Source organism: Prionailurus viverrinus, chromosome X (assembly GCF_022837055.1).
Source record: "Prionailurus viverrinus isolate Anna chromosome X, UM_Priviv_1.0, whole genome shotgun sequence".
In the NCBI taxonomy this organism is placed as follows: Eukaryota; Metazoa; Chordata; class Mammalia; order Carnivora; family Felidae; genus Prionailurus; species Prionailurus viverrinus.
The window spans coordinates 1,195,133-1,213,219 of NC_062579.1; the positions used below are offsets into that span (position 1 = coordinate 1,195,133).

General features: G+C 48.9%; 1 protein-coding gene and 1 non-coding gene across 7 annotated transcripts in view; one reads left to right on the forward strand and one right to left on the reverse strand.

Annotated features, from left to right (window-relative positions):
* The window catches only part of PUDP (pseudouridine 5'-phosphatase), a 477,558-nt gene that overhangs the window by 456,731 nt on the left and 2,740 nt on the right, over positions 1–18,087 (reverse strand). The window lies entirely within an intron of this gene.
* Positions 2,168–2,273, forward strand: LOC125157977 (U6 spliceosomal RNA). Its single transcript, XR_007149115.1, has one exon. It is a non-coding gene; the product is annotated as a U6 spliceosomal RNA (small nuclear RNA).

Genomic DNA, 18,087 nt, shown 5'->3' on the forward strand with positions numbered 1-18,087 from the left:
TTATGGGGAAGGTGGGCTGGCAGGGATAACTGAAAAGCAGAGTGAGGGCCCGTGGCTCCCAGGGGTGACGACCTGCTCCATCCGTGACACGGTGAGGCTCCTCCCACACAAAGCACCCACAGGTAGGGGGGCCGGTGGAGGCAGGTGTAGGGGAGGGTCCAGGCTGCCATCACGACGACGATGGGACGTGCCCCACTACCCACTAGGAGGGTGTTGTCTCTGCTGTGCTGCGTGAAGGTTCACCCCAGAGCCGTGTGATGGCAGTGAGGGGGGCAAAGAGCCCGCATTGCGTGTGTAAATTCAACACAGCTACACCATCTTTAAGTGGAGGCATCTAAAGGACGGCCAGTCGTCAGTCCCGCAAATTAAAATGTTTTTACATTCATTCGTACCTACAAGAAGCTGATACACATAATGAAGAAGAAAGGGTCCAGAAGGATGTTGCGTAACATCGAAATAAGCTCTATGTGCACATATTTTCTCTCTCCTTTTTCCTTTTGTTTCAACGTTCATTTATTTATTTTGAGACAGAGAGACAGATGGGCAGAGATATAGGGAGCTCACGTGCAGGGGAGGGGCAGAGAGAGAGAGGGAGACAGAGAATCCCAAGCAGGCTGCATGCCGTGAGCACCGAGCCTGACATGGGGCTCGGAGTCACGAACTGTGAGATGGTGACCTGAGCTGAAATCAAGAGTCGGACACTTACCAAACCACTGACCCATTCAAGTGCCCGGGTTCTCTTTTTAAAAGCATACTTTCAGCAGATTGCACAGAGAAAACAGGCTTTTCACACCAGTTTTTCCCTAGTCCCAGAGAGCGATGGCTGCTCCCTGTCGTACGTGTGTTCGTCTCATGTGTCCCAAGTGGAGTCCTTGAGGCGGAATCGGAATCTCAGGATGTGCACGTGGCGACGAGAGCCCGGTGTTCCCTGAAGTGGGCACCGCTGTGTTACGGGATGGCAGAGGGGTCGGCCCCGGATTGTGAATGAGAGCCCCAAGCACCACTGAGTGACAGGGTGCAGGACTCGGGGACACAGCCGCGCCTCCGTGCTTGGGGTGAAGTAGAAACACTGCACACGCAGCGCGTCTGGACTCTGCTCGCCCACTCACACACGCAGGACGTCTAACGTAACAGAAGTTTTCTCAGACTGTGTAATGCCCCCTGACCGTGCAGCCCGGGGAAACTCAACCACGGTCTCCAAAAAGACTTCTCCCTACGTCAAACTGATACCCTTGCTAGCACGATTAGGTATCTATGTCCCTTCTCCATCAACACTGTTGTCAGCTGCACCCCAAGAAAAGCTCTAACTTGAAGGTGGCCTACAACCCAAAATGACAGATAACTTGTTTTTTGTTTTGCAAACTATTATCAAGTAAGGTTTGGAAATACTTAAACATGCAATACTTTTTCTACCAGAATGTTTGCTTTTTGGCTCGTTATGCAATGGCCAACTCAAAAATTTCTTTGGCAGTTTTAGATTATGCTGAAATTATGCTCAATAGGGATGCTCCAACACTTTTTTATATTCCTTAAAGCAACAGTTCACAAATGTGGGGGAGGGGAGTGAGATTTTTACCCATGGGGGTACATAAAAGACAAGATAAATGTGTTTTTGTCTGTAAATCTTTTTTTAAAATCCGATTTAAAAGACAGTTACACTAAGCAATGATTATAAATCTCTATTTATGTGCACATAATGTTGAACGATGAAATTCTCATGACAGCCACAGCACGAAGGAGGGGGGAGAGGATGGAGCCATGTAGGAGCAAAGTTTTGGCATAAGTTTTAAGCTAAGCTGGCATTAGTGCAAACTAGGTGGTGACACATTAAGATGTTAACTGTAATTGGGCGCCTGGGTGGCTCAGTGGTTGAGCGTCTGACTTCGGCTCTGGTCATGATCTCACGGTCTGTGGGTTCGAGCCCCGTGTCGGGCTCTGTGCTGACAGCTCGGAGGCTGGAGCCTGCTTCGGATTCTGGGTCTCCCTCTCTCTCTCTGCCCCTTCCTCTCTCACACTCTATGTAACTCTCTCTCAAAAGTAAATAAACACTAAAAAAATTAAAAAAAAAAAGATGTTAACTGTAATCTTCAGAGCAACCACTAAGAAAATAACTAAGAACGTATATAATACATAATAAAAGAAACAAGGGGAGAATTAAAACGGCAGAGTGCTTGCTTCGGCAGCACATACACTAAAACTGGACGATACAGAGAAGACTAGCATGGCCCCTGAGCACGGATGACAGGCAAATTCGGAAAGTGTTCCATACTTTTCTCATAAGAGCCATTTATGGAAAGCCCACACCTAGTATCATCCTCAATGGGGAAAAACCTGAGAGCTTTCCCCCTAGGGTCAGGAACACAACAGGGATGTCCACTCTCACCGCCGTTGTTTAAGATAGTGTTGGAAGTTCTAGCATCAGCAATCAGACAACGAAAGGAAATCAAAGGCATCAAAATTGGCCAAGAAAAAGTCAAACTTTCAGTTTTCGCAGAGGACATGATACTCTATACGGAAAACTCTAAAGACTCCACCAAAAGACTGCTAGAACTGATCCATGAATTCAGCAAAGCCTCAGGGTACAAAATCAGTGTACAGAAATTGGTTGCATTTCTCTATACCAATAATGAAGCAACAGAAAGAGAAATCAAGAAATTGATCCCGTTTACAATTGCACCAAGAACCATCAAATACCTAGGAATAAACCTAACCAAAGTGGAAAAACCTGTATGCTGAAAACTTATGAAGGAGAAAGCTTTTGAAGGAAATTGAAGAAGACACAAACAAATGGAAAAACATTCCATGCCATGGATTGGAAGAATAAATAATGTTAAAATGTCAATATAAATATCAATATTACCCAAAGCAATCTGCACATTCAGTGCAATCCCAATCAAAACTGCACTGGCATTCTTCTCAAAGCTAGAACAAGCAATCCTAAAATTTCTATGGAACCACAAAAGACCCCAAATAGCAAAAGTCATATTTAAGAAGAAAACCAAAACAGAGGCATCGCAATCCCAGACTTTAGCTTCTACTACAAAGCTGTAATCATCAACACAGTATGATATTGGCACAAAACAGACACATAGACCAATGGAATAGAATAGAGACCCCAGAACTGAACCCACAAATGTATGGCCAACTAATCTTTGACAGAGCAGGCAAGAATATCCAATGGAAAAAAGACAGTCTCTTTAACAAATGGTGCTGGGAGAACTGCACAGCAACATGCACAAGAATGAACCTGTACCACTTTCTTACACCATACACAAAAATAAACTCAAAATTGATGAAAGACCTAAACGTGAGACAGGAAACCATTAAAATCCTCGAGGAGAAAACAGGCAAAAACCTCTTTGATCTTGGCCGCAGCAACTTCTTACTCAACATGTCTCCAGAGGCAAGGGAAACAAAAGCAAAAATGAACTACTGGGACCTCATCAAACTAAAGACTTTCTGCACAGCGAAGGAATCAGCAAAACTAAAAGACAACCGACAGAATGGAAGAAGATCTCTGCAAACGACATATCAGATAAAGGGTTAGTATCCAAAATCTACAAAGAACTTATCAAACTCAACACCCAAAAAACAAATAATCCAGTGAAGAAATGGGCAGAAGACATGAATAGACACTCTCCAAAGAAGATATCCAGATGGCCAATAGGCACATGAAAAGATGCTCAATGTCACTCCTCATTAGGGAAATACAAGTCAAAACCACACTGAGATACCACCTCATGCCAGTCAGAGTGGCTAAAATGAACAAATCAGGACACTATAGATGCTGGAGAAGATGTGGAGAAATGGGAACCCTCTTGTACTGTTGGTGGAAATGCAAACTGGTGCAGCCACTCTGGAAAACAGTGTGGAGGTTCCTCAAAAAATTAAAAATAGATCTACCCTATGACCCAGCAATAGCACTGCTAGGAATTTACCCAAGGGATACAGGAGTACTGATGTATAGGGGCACTTGTACCCCAATGTTCATAGCAGCACTTTCAACAGCCAAATTATGGAAAGAGCCTAAATGTCCATCAACTGACGAATGGATAAACATGATGTGGTTTATATATACAATGGAATACCACTTAGCAATGAGAAAGAACGAAATCTGGGCATTTGTAGCAACCTGGATAGAACTGGAGGGTATTATGCTGAGTGAAATAAGTGAGTCAGAAAATGATGGATACCTTATGTTTTCACTCATATGTGGATCTTGAGAAACTTAACAGAAGAGCATGGGGGAAAAGAAAGGAAAAAAAAATAGTTACAAACAGAGAGGGAAGGAGGCAAAGCATAAGAGACTCTTAAATACAGAGAACAAACTAAGGGTCGATGAGGGATGGGAGGGAGGGGAGGTGGGTGATGGGCATTGAGGAGGGCACTTGTTGGGATGAGCACTGGGTGTTGTATGTAAGCAATGGACCATGGGAATCTACCCCCAAAATCAACAGCACACTCTACACATTGTATGTTAGTCAATTTGACAATAAATTACATTTTTAAGAAAATAGTACACTAGAAAGTATCTAGTTAATATGAAAGAAGGCAGTATAACTTCTCCATGAAGAAATAAAGGAACAAAATAAGACATACACAAAACAATATGCCATACAAAAATCCTGTTTTATCAGGAGTGGCATTTGATGTAAATGATTAAAACCCCCAATTAAAAGCTAAACCCTGCCAGAATGGATTTTAAAACAAGAAGACCATGCTCCAAGTATAACGTGTCTACAAGACACAGTTTACGTCGAGAGAAGCACAAGATTTCAAGGAGGTTTGAAAAGATAGGCAAGGTGCACAGCAACCAAAAGAGAAGCAGATTGGCTACATCACACAACAGAGATTCAAGACAAATGCCTGTAGCGGTTACAAAGCAAAGAAATCTAACAGAAGCATCTTATAAAGAGGTCATTCCGTATTCTAAAGATGCGACAATTATAAACACGTATGAACTCCACAACAGAGCCCCAATTACATAAAAGAGAAACTGATAAAACTGTTGGGAGAAATAGATAATTCAACAATAGCAGTTGGAGATTTGGATGTGATGCTTTTAATAAGGGGTAGAACTAGATTAAAAAGCAGCAAGGATAGAGGGGACTAGACTTAACACCGTGAACTACGTAAACACCGCCAACCAGCTGGACTTAGTAGACATTTGCAGAATGTTCCCCCTGGCCGAAGAAAACACACCTTCTCCAGGGAAGACAGTATGCTAGGCCAAGGTGCCGCCGTAAACTGACAAACGCTTGAAATCATACAAAATACTTCCCCAATCTACAGTGGGATGAAAACAGAAGCTGGTAATAGAAAACCTACTGGGGAAATTGGCAAGAACACATGGAAACTACACAACGTGCCTGTATATTCAAAGGCCAAAGAGGAAATTATAAGGGAAACTCAGAGATCCTGTGGGGCGAATGAAAATGAAAACACGACACCCCCAAATCTTCGGGGAGCAGGCAGTGCTGGGAGGGAAGTGGATGGCCCCAAACGCCCGTATTACCAAACAATGGTCAGAGACCTGGAGCGTGTGAATAGGCTAAAGACGAGCAAGAGGCTGTGAGCCACGGAATGAGGCCGCCCGCATGTGGCTGGAGAAGGCAAGGGAATCCCAAGCCTCCAGAAAGGAACGCATCTCCAGAAAGGACACCAAGAGTTCAGCCCGCAAGACAGATACGGGATTTCTGACCTGCACAATGTCGCTGTTGTAAGACGTCTGTGTTGTCTTAACTGGTGACTACGGCAATAGAAAAATAACACAATAAGAAACGTTCTTGGCCACCTGTTTTTCCTTTTTTTCACTGGACTTCTAGTCCTTTTTTTCACTGGACTTCTTGAGACAGTGAGTCTCAAGCAGACCAAACACCCAGCGTAAGAAAGAACAAAATTTTCTGAACATGTCGTTCACGAGGACCTTAACAACCGGAGGTCAAAGGCAGCTACAGACGGTTCATGGCACTACGTGTGACACTTCCCTAAGGCTGGCCACCAGCTGTTAAAGAACACCGTGGCCTTGGCCTTTCTTAGTGCTACATCACAATCGCAGACGCACAAATCTCATTAATCGCTGGGTTCTTCTTTCCCATGTCCCACTGACACGTGTCATGAACATCAATAATTTAAGTCCTTCTTGAATTTTAGGGGACAAACAGACAACCACCGCGTTCTAGATGGATGTGTCTTTCTTATATTGCAGATGTGTAAACTCTGCTAAGAATTAGCTTCCGAAGGCCCCAGGCTTTATGGTTTAATGATGAATCCATATGTTTTTATGCCTTTTGAATAAATGAAAACCAGCAGATGTCCTCCACAAAATGCAAGGCTGAAAGACGTTCTTTCCCCGCTGAAAGAACAGCTTCCATTCTCTTCGGGATCTACCTTTCAGTGGCCTGCCCTGACCCTCCTCGCCTTCTGTCCTTACCACTGGTATGAAGCAAGCCCCCGCAGAGGGCCTGCTGGGATACAACATAAGCATTAGTAGGGAGACGACGCCAGAAACAGTTTTAATTTAGGGCGAGGCAAAGCATCGTGACATCTAGGAATCACACTGCGGTGAACTCAGCGCTGATCACTATAAAGTGCTCCTCCTTTAAAGACACAAAATGCATCATGTCCAGGCATATTCCTTTGGCTGTCAGGGCGTGCTTTTTGTTTAAGCAGTTTTGTGGGGGGGGGGGGGGGGGGGGTGTGGAGGAATGTCACAAAACTCAACTGTGGAAAGAGGACCCAAGGAAGACTGGAGAAACTTCTGTGGTGTTCCCACTGGCACAGCCAGTACATCCCAGAGCATTCCGTCTGTACATCCCAGCTCTGTACATCCCAGAGCATTCCGTCCCCAGGGTAAAGACTGTCGAACCTTGGTGCAGACTGCTGGATCCCTTCAGGCTATCAAAAATTCTAAACTCCTGGGTGGACTGGTCTGCCATACCAAAGGAACACAGACCGGGAGGCTTAACAGACCTTTCCCACACCCAATACTGCAGGCTGTGAGCCTGAGATCCAGGCAGGGCCGAGGCTGGTTCCCCCTTGAGGCCTGTCTCCTTGGCGTGTAAACTGTCTTCTCCCGCGTCCTCACGTGGCCATCCCTCTGTGTGTGCCCGTGCCCTAATTCCCCCTGGTTTTTTATTTATTATTAATTTTTGAGAAAGACAGCAAGCAGGGGAGGGACACACACAGAGAGAGAGAGAGAGAGAGAGAGAGAGACAGAGACAGAGACAGAGAGAGACAGAGAGAGAGAGAGAGAGAGAGAGAGAGAGAGAGAGAATGAATCTCCAGCAGGGTCCGTGCTATCAGCACAGAGCCAACGTGGGGCTTGAACTCACAAAACCGTGAGATCGTGACCTGAGCCAAATCAAGAGTCAGAGGCTTAACTGAGTGAGCCACGCAGGCACCCCCTAATCTCTTCTTGTTACAAGGACATCAGCCCTATGGGATCAGGGCCTGCCCTAGTGACCTCATTTGACCTTAGTCACCTCTTCAAAGACCCCACTTCCACACACAGCCCCATTCTGAGGGCCTGGGAGTGAAGGGTTTCAACTGGTGAATTTTGGGGAGTCCCAGTCCGGCCCATGGAGTTCTACTAACTCTTTATCTATTGGGTATTTCTTTCTGTCAAGGGCATACCCACCCAACCACTTAAGGTCTCCTCACACGTCTTATTTTTCAAAATGAGGAGGGACTAGGAGAGTAATCAACAAATAATCAAGATCCTTTTTATTTTATTTTTTATTTTTATTTTAATTTTTAAAAAAATTTTTTTTAATGTTTATTTATTTCTGAGACAGAGACAGACAGAGCATGAATGGGAGAGGGGCAGAGAGAGAGGGAGACACAGGACACAGAATCCAAAGCAGGCTCCGGGCTCTGAGCTGTCAGCACAGAGCCCGACACAGGGCTCAACCCACGAACTGTGAGATCATGACCTGAGGAGCCGAAGTCGGACGCTCAACCGACGGGAGCCACCCAGGCACCCCCAATCAAGATCCTTTTATTTAAAAGAATATGCTCACATGACCTAAGTTGGTTTACAAATCTCAGATTTTACTGAACTGTACTCAGGGTTTCTACAAAGAACCACGAGCAGCAAGGTGTGGGTCCCTCCGTCCATGGAGAGTGCACCACCAATACTCAAAAGCAGTGATGGGGGAGCAGTCTTGATCAAAGGGTACGGGCTTGGTGTCCTGACTTCCAGCGGCAAAGGGGCAACTAATGACACCTCCTCTCTGTGAACACGTACAGGGTCCATGGACACAGAGTTAAGGCCGGCCGCATGTCCATTTTCTGAGGCATGTCCGTCTATGGCCTTATATGGTGTTACTCTAAGTCAGACCCAGTACATGAAAGATATCGCCTTCAATCAGACGCCATTTTCATAGCCCTCCCTAGGACTTGCTTAAAGCTGGGACCTATAATCAGAATGGAGAATTCTTGTCGAGTTCAAAGAGTATTGGATTTAAGTGGAAAGACATTTACGTGTGTCAAAAAATGCAAAATTTAATCAGCTGGGTGGGAAAAGTATCTGGTAGAGGACGGATTTTCCCTAAGGGACAGGTAGCTCATTCGGTGCCCAAGATATTCAGTGATGTTTAAGGGAAGGAAGACCACCAAATAAACGCTTGTGTGCTATTTAATACTTTGTGACTTACAGTCTTTAATTGAATTTGGCCCATTGGGGCCACAGTGCCGTAAATAAACTTTTAAACGCGCACTGAAATTACTAATCTTCACTCACACGTTAAGATGATGTTAACTGACTTCTCCTGGAACAGTGAAGTGAACTTCAGATTCATCGTTCTTAATCAACTTCATTTATTAGGGGAAAGTGATCGTTGGCTATTCAAAAAGGTTCCATTGGCTAAATCGGACAAGAGAAGTAGTGAACGAGGACATAAAACCTAGTGGCTTTGTAAATATGGTTTAATGACCATCAAGGTGTTTAAGTTGATGACAGAAATTGTAAATAGAACCAGAGGCTGTTATGGCCTCTTGGCGTTGATGGTGTAAGCTTAATACGTTTGTACACAGAGTAGGCAGAAATTAAATGTTTTGAACTGCTAACATGAACAGTTGGTACATTTTTAAAACCAAGGTGTAGAGTAGTCAAGTCTGAACACAGGAGATGGGCCAGAGAGAGAGAGAGAGAGAGAATCAGAGAATCAGAGACTGAGAAAGGGTTGGGGAGAAAGGGTTCTGCCCCAAGGCAGAAATCAGCTCCTGGCAATGTCAGCTGATTCCAGAATGGAGTTCGCCACATTCAGGAAAAGGTGAGCGGGGACATTTGGAACTAAGAAATACACAGGGTGTATCAGGAGGGTTTCCTCCGTATGAATGTGGGTACCCACTTTCTACTGATAATCTTCCCACCCAGGGAAATATGTTCCCATTACCCAAGTCACACACACCCAGGCTATATTAGGCCCTGCATTTACAGGCTAGTGTTGATGCAAACGAGGGGTGCCATGGACAGGATCCAGACAGCTGTCTGACCCAAGAGCGAGGCCCAAGGTGATTATTCTGTGAATAATCAATAATTCATATCTTAGATTATAAGTTCCCAGCACAAGCCGTCATGATCTCTTTTCTGTACCTGGCAAGTACGTATTAAATATAATTGCACTTAAATGCAGCTGGACTCTGAGCTCCCGAGGGTGAAGTGACACGGTGAGTGTGGTTCTTATGTGGGAAGACAGGACAGAGTCCTTGGCCTTCGGCGGTTGGCAGCCACTGCTTTGGACATAATTAGAGAAGGCGAGTATATAGCAGAGAGGTGCCAGGAGGTCATTAGTTACAGCCCAAGGTTTCATTAACGACAGTTAACAACCCTGGAACATCTCAGGGCACACGCCCACGGATATCCCAGGTTCTGTGCCACTTTCTGTTCTCTTACTGGCTGCGCTGTATTGAGAATGCGGGCTGGAGAGAAGCAAGGGGTCCCCTCCCACCGATTCCTCTCGTCCACGCTCGTCCCCGCCACGCAGGTATACACGGCGGCTATCCACACCGCCAGCTACGTACTGACTGGGGTTTCTCTGCCGACACACACACCGCGTCTGGGCACTGTTCTACGTGCTCAGACCCCAACAGTCCATGGAACTGACCTGGCTCCGAACCCCGGTGGACCACATGGTCTAGGAGCCAGGGTTTTGCCCACGGCGCCCTCGGAGCACCGTAAGCAGGCCGCCTGCCCCCAAATACCCACGGGAAGGGACAGACTGGAAGCAAAACCCGCCAGCAAAGACCGCCTGTCGGCAAAGGGCTACTTCCTCACTCTCATCCGGGAGCAGCCTGTAAACTGTACTTTGGGGTAGATGCCCTTCCTTGTTCGAGGACTCAGACCCTTTCAAAGCGAGTGACAAGCGAATGACAGCACTTGGCGTGTTCACACGTCTACACGGACAGGACCCAAAACGGCAGGCTTTGGCACAGGGCTCAGGAGGAATCAGAGGGCCGAAGGGAAGCCCGGAAATGATGAAGGATCCCCACCCACTCCCCGTAGCAGGTAACACACTGTCCTCCTGGCCCCAAATCAATTTCTTTCTTTGCTATTTCCATGCAAAAGTAAACGAAGCAAATCAAGACGCATAGCAGAACACGATGGGTGTAGGTCCATTTGGCTGAGTTCCCAGATCCTTCCTTCCTAGACCTACCATCCAGGTCTGTGAGTATGTGCATCACACGCAGGCAGGGGGACGTCCACATGCAAATGTGAAATGTCTTCCGGGTACCAGCACGGTTCAAAGATGGGCCTAGACGGATGGCCATTTCTTGTGGTTCTCTCGGCAGGGTGATGCCTGCCGTAGGCATCTACGGGACTCCCACCCCCGCCCCAACCATGACATCAACGTAAATGTGGCCAGACTTTCAGGCGACTGAAAGTCAACATGTATCCATGCCCGGAACAGAACTGCTCACTTTTCCAAAGCCTTGTGTCTGCGGTGCTTGGGGATGAGCCCGTGCAATTCAGCCACGGCAGGAGGGAATCCCAGCCACATCTGTCTGCCTCGGTCCCTGCAAACTGTGTCATGAACTAAACTGCCCCTGAACCAGGCTTCTCCTCTTCCTTCCACACCAGCCCTCTGTGTCCTTGTAATGGGCTGCGTGGAGAGTCTCAAACAGATGCATCCACGTCCCACCTTCCTGGACCCTGTGAATGGGACCTTATTTGGAGAAAGGGTCTTTGCACATGTGATTAAGTCAAAAATCTCAAGATGACATCATCCTGTATTATCTGGGTGTGTCCGAAGCCCAATGACAGGTGTCCCTTTAGGAAGGAAATGAGAGGCCACATAAGGAGGGAGGCAGAGGTGGGAGCGATGTGGCCACAAAGCCAGGACTGTGGGAGCCACCAGAAGCTAGGATGGGTGGGACACAGCCCCCCCTACAACCTTGGAGGGAGCACGGCCCCGGCCACACCTGTCTACTTCCGGCCTCCAGAACTGGGAGAGACACGTCAAAGCCACCGTGGTGGTGGGACAGGGGTCCCGAGACACAAACACGGTCCTGGTGTCATTCACGGGGACAGCCGGAACAGCCTGCTGGCCGTCTCCACAGAGGGCAGGCCTTAGTCATCTGCATCACCATGTACAGCTTGCCACAGCGCCCTCTGCTCCAGGAAGCCCTCAGGAAGACGGCTCTGTCCTGGGAGCACTTTCCTAGCTCTGTTCCCATCACTCAGCGAGGAACCTCTTCTCCGGTCACACACAGGCACTTTTGCCAAAGCCCTGCCCTTTTCCATGTGCGCACAGCGTCCTCCCGGCCTAGGGCACGCTCAGCCTGGGCTGCCCTCCACCGAACGTCTTCCTGCGGCTCGGCCACAGAGCGCAGGACCCATCTTCTCTGGGAGGCACCCTGGGCTGCTGGCGCATGTCCCGCTCCTGGCTCCCAAGGAAACTGGGTCAGCTGAGCAGATAAATGACACTGCGGTAGCATGGACAACATCTGCCTTCCTGCAGCACATACGCCACCGCACCCCAGACCGTGTCCCCAGAAGCACAGGGGCGGTGAGGTGGGGAGATATCCATGCCCTGCGCCGGTCTCTCTAGCCGGCATTGGCTGGGCAGCTTAGCCAAGCCTGTGGGACCCATGAACTGAATGAATGCCCTGACCATCTGTCTCCTCGAGCTCTGTGGATCCATCCGATAAGACTTTTCTCCAATCCCTCCTCCACTTAGAACTCTATCCCCAAACAAACCCTCGACAGTGGAAAGTCCCACCCCCCCCCCCACCCCCCCAGCCATGTGGATGGACCCAGCTGAGGGCTGGCAGCTTCCAGTCACCTGAACTGCCTTGGATGGCTGGCTTCCTGTATTGTCCAAATGACCCAGTGGGCGACTGTAAATGCCTTTATCAGGCTGCTGCCTTTCGGGCAAGGTCAGCACAACTGGTTGAACAAGATTGCAGCAGAGATACGCTGCTGTACCTTCAGGAAGGGACGAGCTCGTCAGGCTGGGACTGGCAGACCCACAAATGACTTACATGTTTGTGTTCTGACCAAGTACCCAAGCACGAACCTGCAGGGCACAGGACAGGGCACCAGACACAGAACAGGTAGAGCTGACGGCCATGGTTCCCTGCACGAACGCTCTTTCTCTCGGAAGGGAAGTAGGGACCAGTTTGTGGCCACATTTCTCAAAGACATGTATGAACATTCTAGGGGAAAACTGCCGGTGAGCTCTGTGCTCCCACCAGCGCCTTCTTCATCCACTCATTTGCCCCAGGATCCCTGCCCTGTCACCCACGGGAAGAGCACAGTTCCAGAACCACCACTGGTATCGGTGGGGGTCACGGAAGTGCCCTGGATGAATCACTGCCTCGTTCTCTGCTCCGTCCTCTGCAGAAAGGGCAGTGACAGCAGTTAAGTGCGGGCCACCAGCTTGCAGACCTAACTAAGGCACACCGCAGCTCACAAGAGCGCTGAGCACACGGTGTAAAGGCTCACGAGAGACACTGTGGCTGTGCGAGGAAACCACTGAGAGCCTAAAGAAAGGCACTGGTGATCAGGAGGGCGTAGAAATGGCTCTGAAGGATTTAGGACTAAGTAAGCACTTGCATGCTTTGGGGCTGGGCCGAGGGTGAGGAAGAGAAGGTTGGAAGGGAAGTCTGAGTGTATGACGTGCATGGCTCACGGGGACGCTGCAGAAGACCAGGTCGGACAGAGAATTCTGGGCTCCACAGTAGACACAGTGTACCGGTGGCGCAGGGCTGACCGATGGTCACTGGGATGAACACAAGAGAGACCAGAGGGCAGTCCACAGGGGTCAGAGAGTCCTTAAAGCGAGAGCATTCGCTGCAGCCTGGGCTCACGAGCCATCGCCAAGAGAGAGGCGTGCAAGGCGAGTGCTTATGCCCTGTCAGCGTCACTAAACTACAGATGCTCACCCCTGTTGCTTCCCCAGAATATTTGACGTTGATCAGGAGTCTGGCCCGGCTACCTTGCAGAATGTCCTTGCAGTTTGTATTTGTCTGGTTGTATTCACGTAGCATCCCCTTACTTGTTCTTTGACCTTCCCAAACGAGAAAGCGCTCATAGACACCCAACTGGTGACCACCCAACTGTGAGACAGGTGAGCTGTTCTGGCAGTTAAGGACAGCACATCCTCTACCATGGCACTCTGGCCCTGTCCGGGCACCATCATGGCCCCCACACTGACTCCAATGGTCTTGGCTTCCATTGGTGACTCCTGTCCAAACCATTCATGGTGGGGACCGTGAAATGCTGATTTCCCTAATTCAACCATGCTTTCCATATTTATTGACTGCATTCTTCAAAAGAGCTGTCTTCCTCCCCACCTCCTCTGTCTTGAGAGGATTATGACATTTCCTTTTTTTTTTTTAGAGTATTACAATCTATTTTTTTTATCGTTTATTTATTATTGAGAGAGCATGAGCATGGGAGGGGCAGAGAGAGGAGGAGACACAGGATGCGAAGCAGGCTCCAGGCTCGGAGCTGTCAGCACAGAGCCCGACACTGGGCTCGAACTCACAAACCACGAGATCATGACCCAAGCTGAAGCTGGACGCTTCACCGACTGAGCCGCCCAGGCGCTCCTAGAGTATTACGATCTATCGTAGTCATTACTCTCTGGATTTCGTGTCATGCTGCATTTTGCCACTGGGACCCCTCCCTGCATTCTGGCAGTGGAGGTAGTCTCTGCTCGTCTTGTAGCTCCTGGACCCCAGACTGCAATCAGCCATTGTTTCGCTATCCTGGGTCCCTTCCTTGGGTATGATATTTAAAAACTGAGAAGCTAATCACTCTTAAGACTCATGAATCCTGCTTTGTGGGCTGGAGAAGCGACGTAAACTGTGCAGAACGCACAACTATATCCGCACAGACCCGCCTCTGTGGGAAGTACTAAGTTAACGCTTCCAAAGTGCACAAAGTGCAGCAACTGTATTTGCTGTCCCATCACTCTTGGGTTTCCAAGGAGTCTGAATGCACAGGTCTGAACGCACTTAGATGAAATCCCCTGAAGCCACTCAGAGATCACGGCACGTGGTCTGGAAGAGGTGGAAATAAACGCACTACAGTTGACAGGCTGCAGACACAGCCACCCAAGCACACCTATCCTCGGTTCCCGCAAGCACCCTCTTTTCCGAGTGTGTGCCAACGTGGCCTTGGCGTCCCCTGTAACCACACTGGCCCACCTTTCTGCCTGATGGTTCCGGCCTTGAAGACACAGAGACACTACGACCACCACCTACACCTGGGCTGTCAGGCTTAAGACCTCCCACCAAAACATCCCGTGTGGCACCAAGGAGGACAGGAGTGAGTTCCACACGTCTTACGAGGACGAGGCTTCTCACGACCAGGGACTAGGGCAACAGAACTGACCACGTGCATCCTCTCCCCAGAAAAGCAACAGGAGCTCTGCGTGTGCTTGCCGCAAATGGCTGAGTCCAGCTGACCGCTAAGCATAATTTGTAGGTCACGGGAAACAGAGGGACAGGTAAGGAGACAGCAGGCGCAGACAACCAGACAAACCCACAACGTAGAACATTGCATAACGTAACCGGCCTTCCCAAAGTCACTATCATGGGGGAAAACAAAGGATGCGATTGGAGGAAGGGGTGAAGCTTTCTGATTTACAGCAGGGTAAAGGCACATAAAACTACCATGTGGAACCCAGCTTGGAAAACACTAGAGTATTCTCAGCTGGACCATCGTCCCTTCTATGTTCTAATACAATCATTACTGAGAAGTCTTTTTTTTTTTTTTTTTTTCTAAACACAAACTGTCTGCTTGATAAAAATACTCTGTCCTGCTTCAGAAAACATGTTTATTGCTCTCGTATTTCTTCCCCTGGTCTGGAATGTCCGTTTTTCTTCTTCGCTCCTTCCTGCACTTGACATACATTCTCCAGGTGACTTCAGCTGAAAGTACTTTCTGTCTCTACCATGGCCTTACCATGCTTAGTAGCCAGTTATGCACAGAGTCCACTCACCACGTTTTATGTCCCACCGGGACACTGAGACTAAGAGTAGAGGCTTGCTTGAATCCCACACAGCACCTGGCACCAGACAAGGATGGGAATGTGAGCAGACAAGGATGAGTGGACGCACGGGTCCGGAATGCACGGGTGCACCACGGGGAGTGCTGAGATTAAGTACAACTAAATAAAAGGGACGATTCAGCTTCTCAGTGAAGTAGCTACATTTGACGCCCCTGGGTACCACGTGTGCTTCCTGTTCGCAGGGCAGACATACAACATTCCCAGGTGACAGGCAGCTGGTGACGGCTTCATGGACCGTGCTGGTCTAGGGAGGAGAGATGCGCAAAGTTCTCATCAAAGACACCCCACTTTTCCCACAGATAAGGGGGGAGGGCGGGATCTCAGGACATGAGAGGGAGGGAAACCTGATGCTTATTTTGACTCTTGCCCCCAACGTCTCACAGAAGCTCACATGTGCAAACCACGATTTTGCTCTTGTTCTGATTTCGGGTACAGACAGGACAGTCTACGGCCGCTTGCACAAGGTTTGGTTGGCTCCTGCGTCTCTCCCTGACCAGCCACGTGATGTGTGAGATTTTCCAGTACAGCATCACTGATCACAAAGGGGTGTATGCCATGACCTCGCTCCTAGACCTAGCAGCAAAGGAGAATCAAAGACCGCCCACCGCCCAACCCAGGACCACCAGCAATGCCAACGAAACCGCCCTGCAGGCAGGGGTGTGAGGACGCGACCACCCTCCGCCCGCACAGGGGCCCTCTCCGCACAGACACTCTGCCCACTGAGACTTGGCTACTGACTACAGACGTCATGGGGAATTCTCGGTGTGAGGGAGCCAGAGCACAGGGAAGGTGATGTACCTACCCGAAGCTCAGAACTTCAGGTAGAACAGCTGTCCACCTCTACAGAGCTGGCGGGGGGGCGGGGGGGGGGGGGGGGGGGGTGGGGAGAAAGCTTCTTAAGACAGGACGTGTTACGATTAGTATGTCTTTAACAAAACTCTCCATACACGTCCTGAGGGCAACTTTAACCAGAGACATCTGCACCAAACAGCCAAGATTGCCCCCACCTATTTTAACACAATTACGTGAAAGTTCTCACAAATCAAATGCTCTAATTACTCGTCACAGGTACTCATGCAGACTTGACGTGGGAAACTCATTTTTAAGTGCACTCCACTGTGGTAGGACGCTTTTCTATTTTCCAGTTACAGGCTGTGTCTCAATGCTTTTTCAAATGCCTCCTCCCTAGGTGTGACCAGGCATCTTTGTAATGAGTGCTTTGAGGACACTTCTTGGGGGCATCATTTCCCTTGCTGTTTTACATGGCATTAAAAAACCAGGGACCCTGACTGGTACGTAAATCACGGGAATTTAAAAAGAAAAGAATCAGAGTGAAGGGCAAATCATCAGAAAGACAAAAGGGGCCAAAATATCGCCCAACACACTGCTTTTCCAGAAGAAAGGATGAAAAGAGCAGAAACGGCTTTGTGACAAAGTGTGAGTGCTGTCCTCCCTCGATGATGAGAGTCTGTGAAGCCGCAGACACACACAGTGCGGGGCTGAACGAGGCAGGAGAAGGCAAGGACAGGGCAGGGCCCAGCCGCACTCACAGGGATTGGCTGAACGTTTCCGTCCAACCGCCAGCTGGACAAAAGTCTGTTATCAGCAGGATTCTGCAATCTGGATCTCAATCCCTTCTCAATTATTCTAGAAAGAGGAGCAGCTGTGGTGGGCGGCCGACGACCACCTCTAAGCACAAATTTTAGGTGGACGTGTTTGACCACTAACACCAGGCACAAACTTGGGGAGGACGCAGTTCAGATCTACTAGAAAGTGTCACCGATGGGGACAGGTTAGCAGCATCGGCCCATACTTGGTTTGCTTTGTTAGCAATGGCCAGTTTTCTCCAACATGGTCTAGAGTCCACTCTTCCCAAAGGGTCCTTCCCCAGATCACCAACAGCATCTTTTTCCAAAGTGAGATACTCAGAGTCTGCGCTGCCTTGGGCGTGGGCTCTCCTCAGCTGCAAGGCCTTGGACTGCCCTCGGAACTTCAGCTGACTTCTCTGCAAGGACGGAAGGAACCCAAGTTTCACCTAGCAAGGAGAGCTAAAGCCTGAGCACGTGCGGTCAGCTCCCAGGGGAGTAGGGCAGAAAGAATGTGAACGTACCAGAACACGGCTGCCCCCACACCCAGCACGAGACCCCAGGGCACACAGCCAAGGTGGGGGGGGTTCCAAAATGTAGAGCATGCATGCGATGATTATCTCCAGCCAACGGGGATGCGTGTGCGTAGGGAGGCATCTTGACAATGCTTCGTTCGGCCCTACCTTCCTGAGGAAGTGTCACAACCCCGGTAGTGTCCAGATGATAGGGCACCACTGAGAAAAGAAGCTCCGGTCTCCACTTAAAAAAAATCTCATACGTGTTACGCAGGTCAGTTGGTCATGTGTGTTTTAGCGTTGCTGTGGGACATTTTATGCAGGTCCTATTTCTACGAGCACTGCTCGGCACAGCAAATTTCCTGTTTGCTAAAAACGACAGGCTTCCCCCCCCGTCCCCCACTTTGCTCCTAATTTCAGTTTTTTACGAACCGGATAATCTTCCCCATCCAGAAGGCGAGA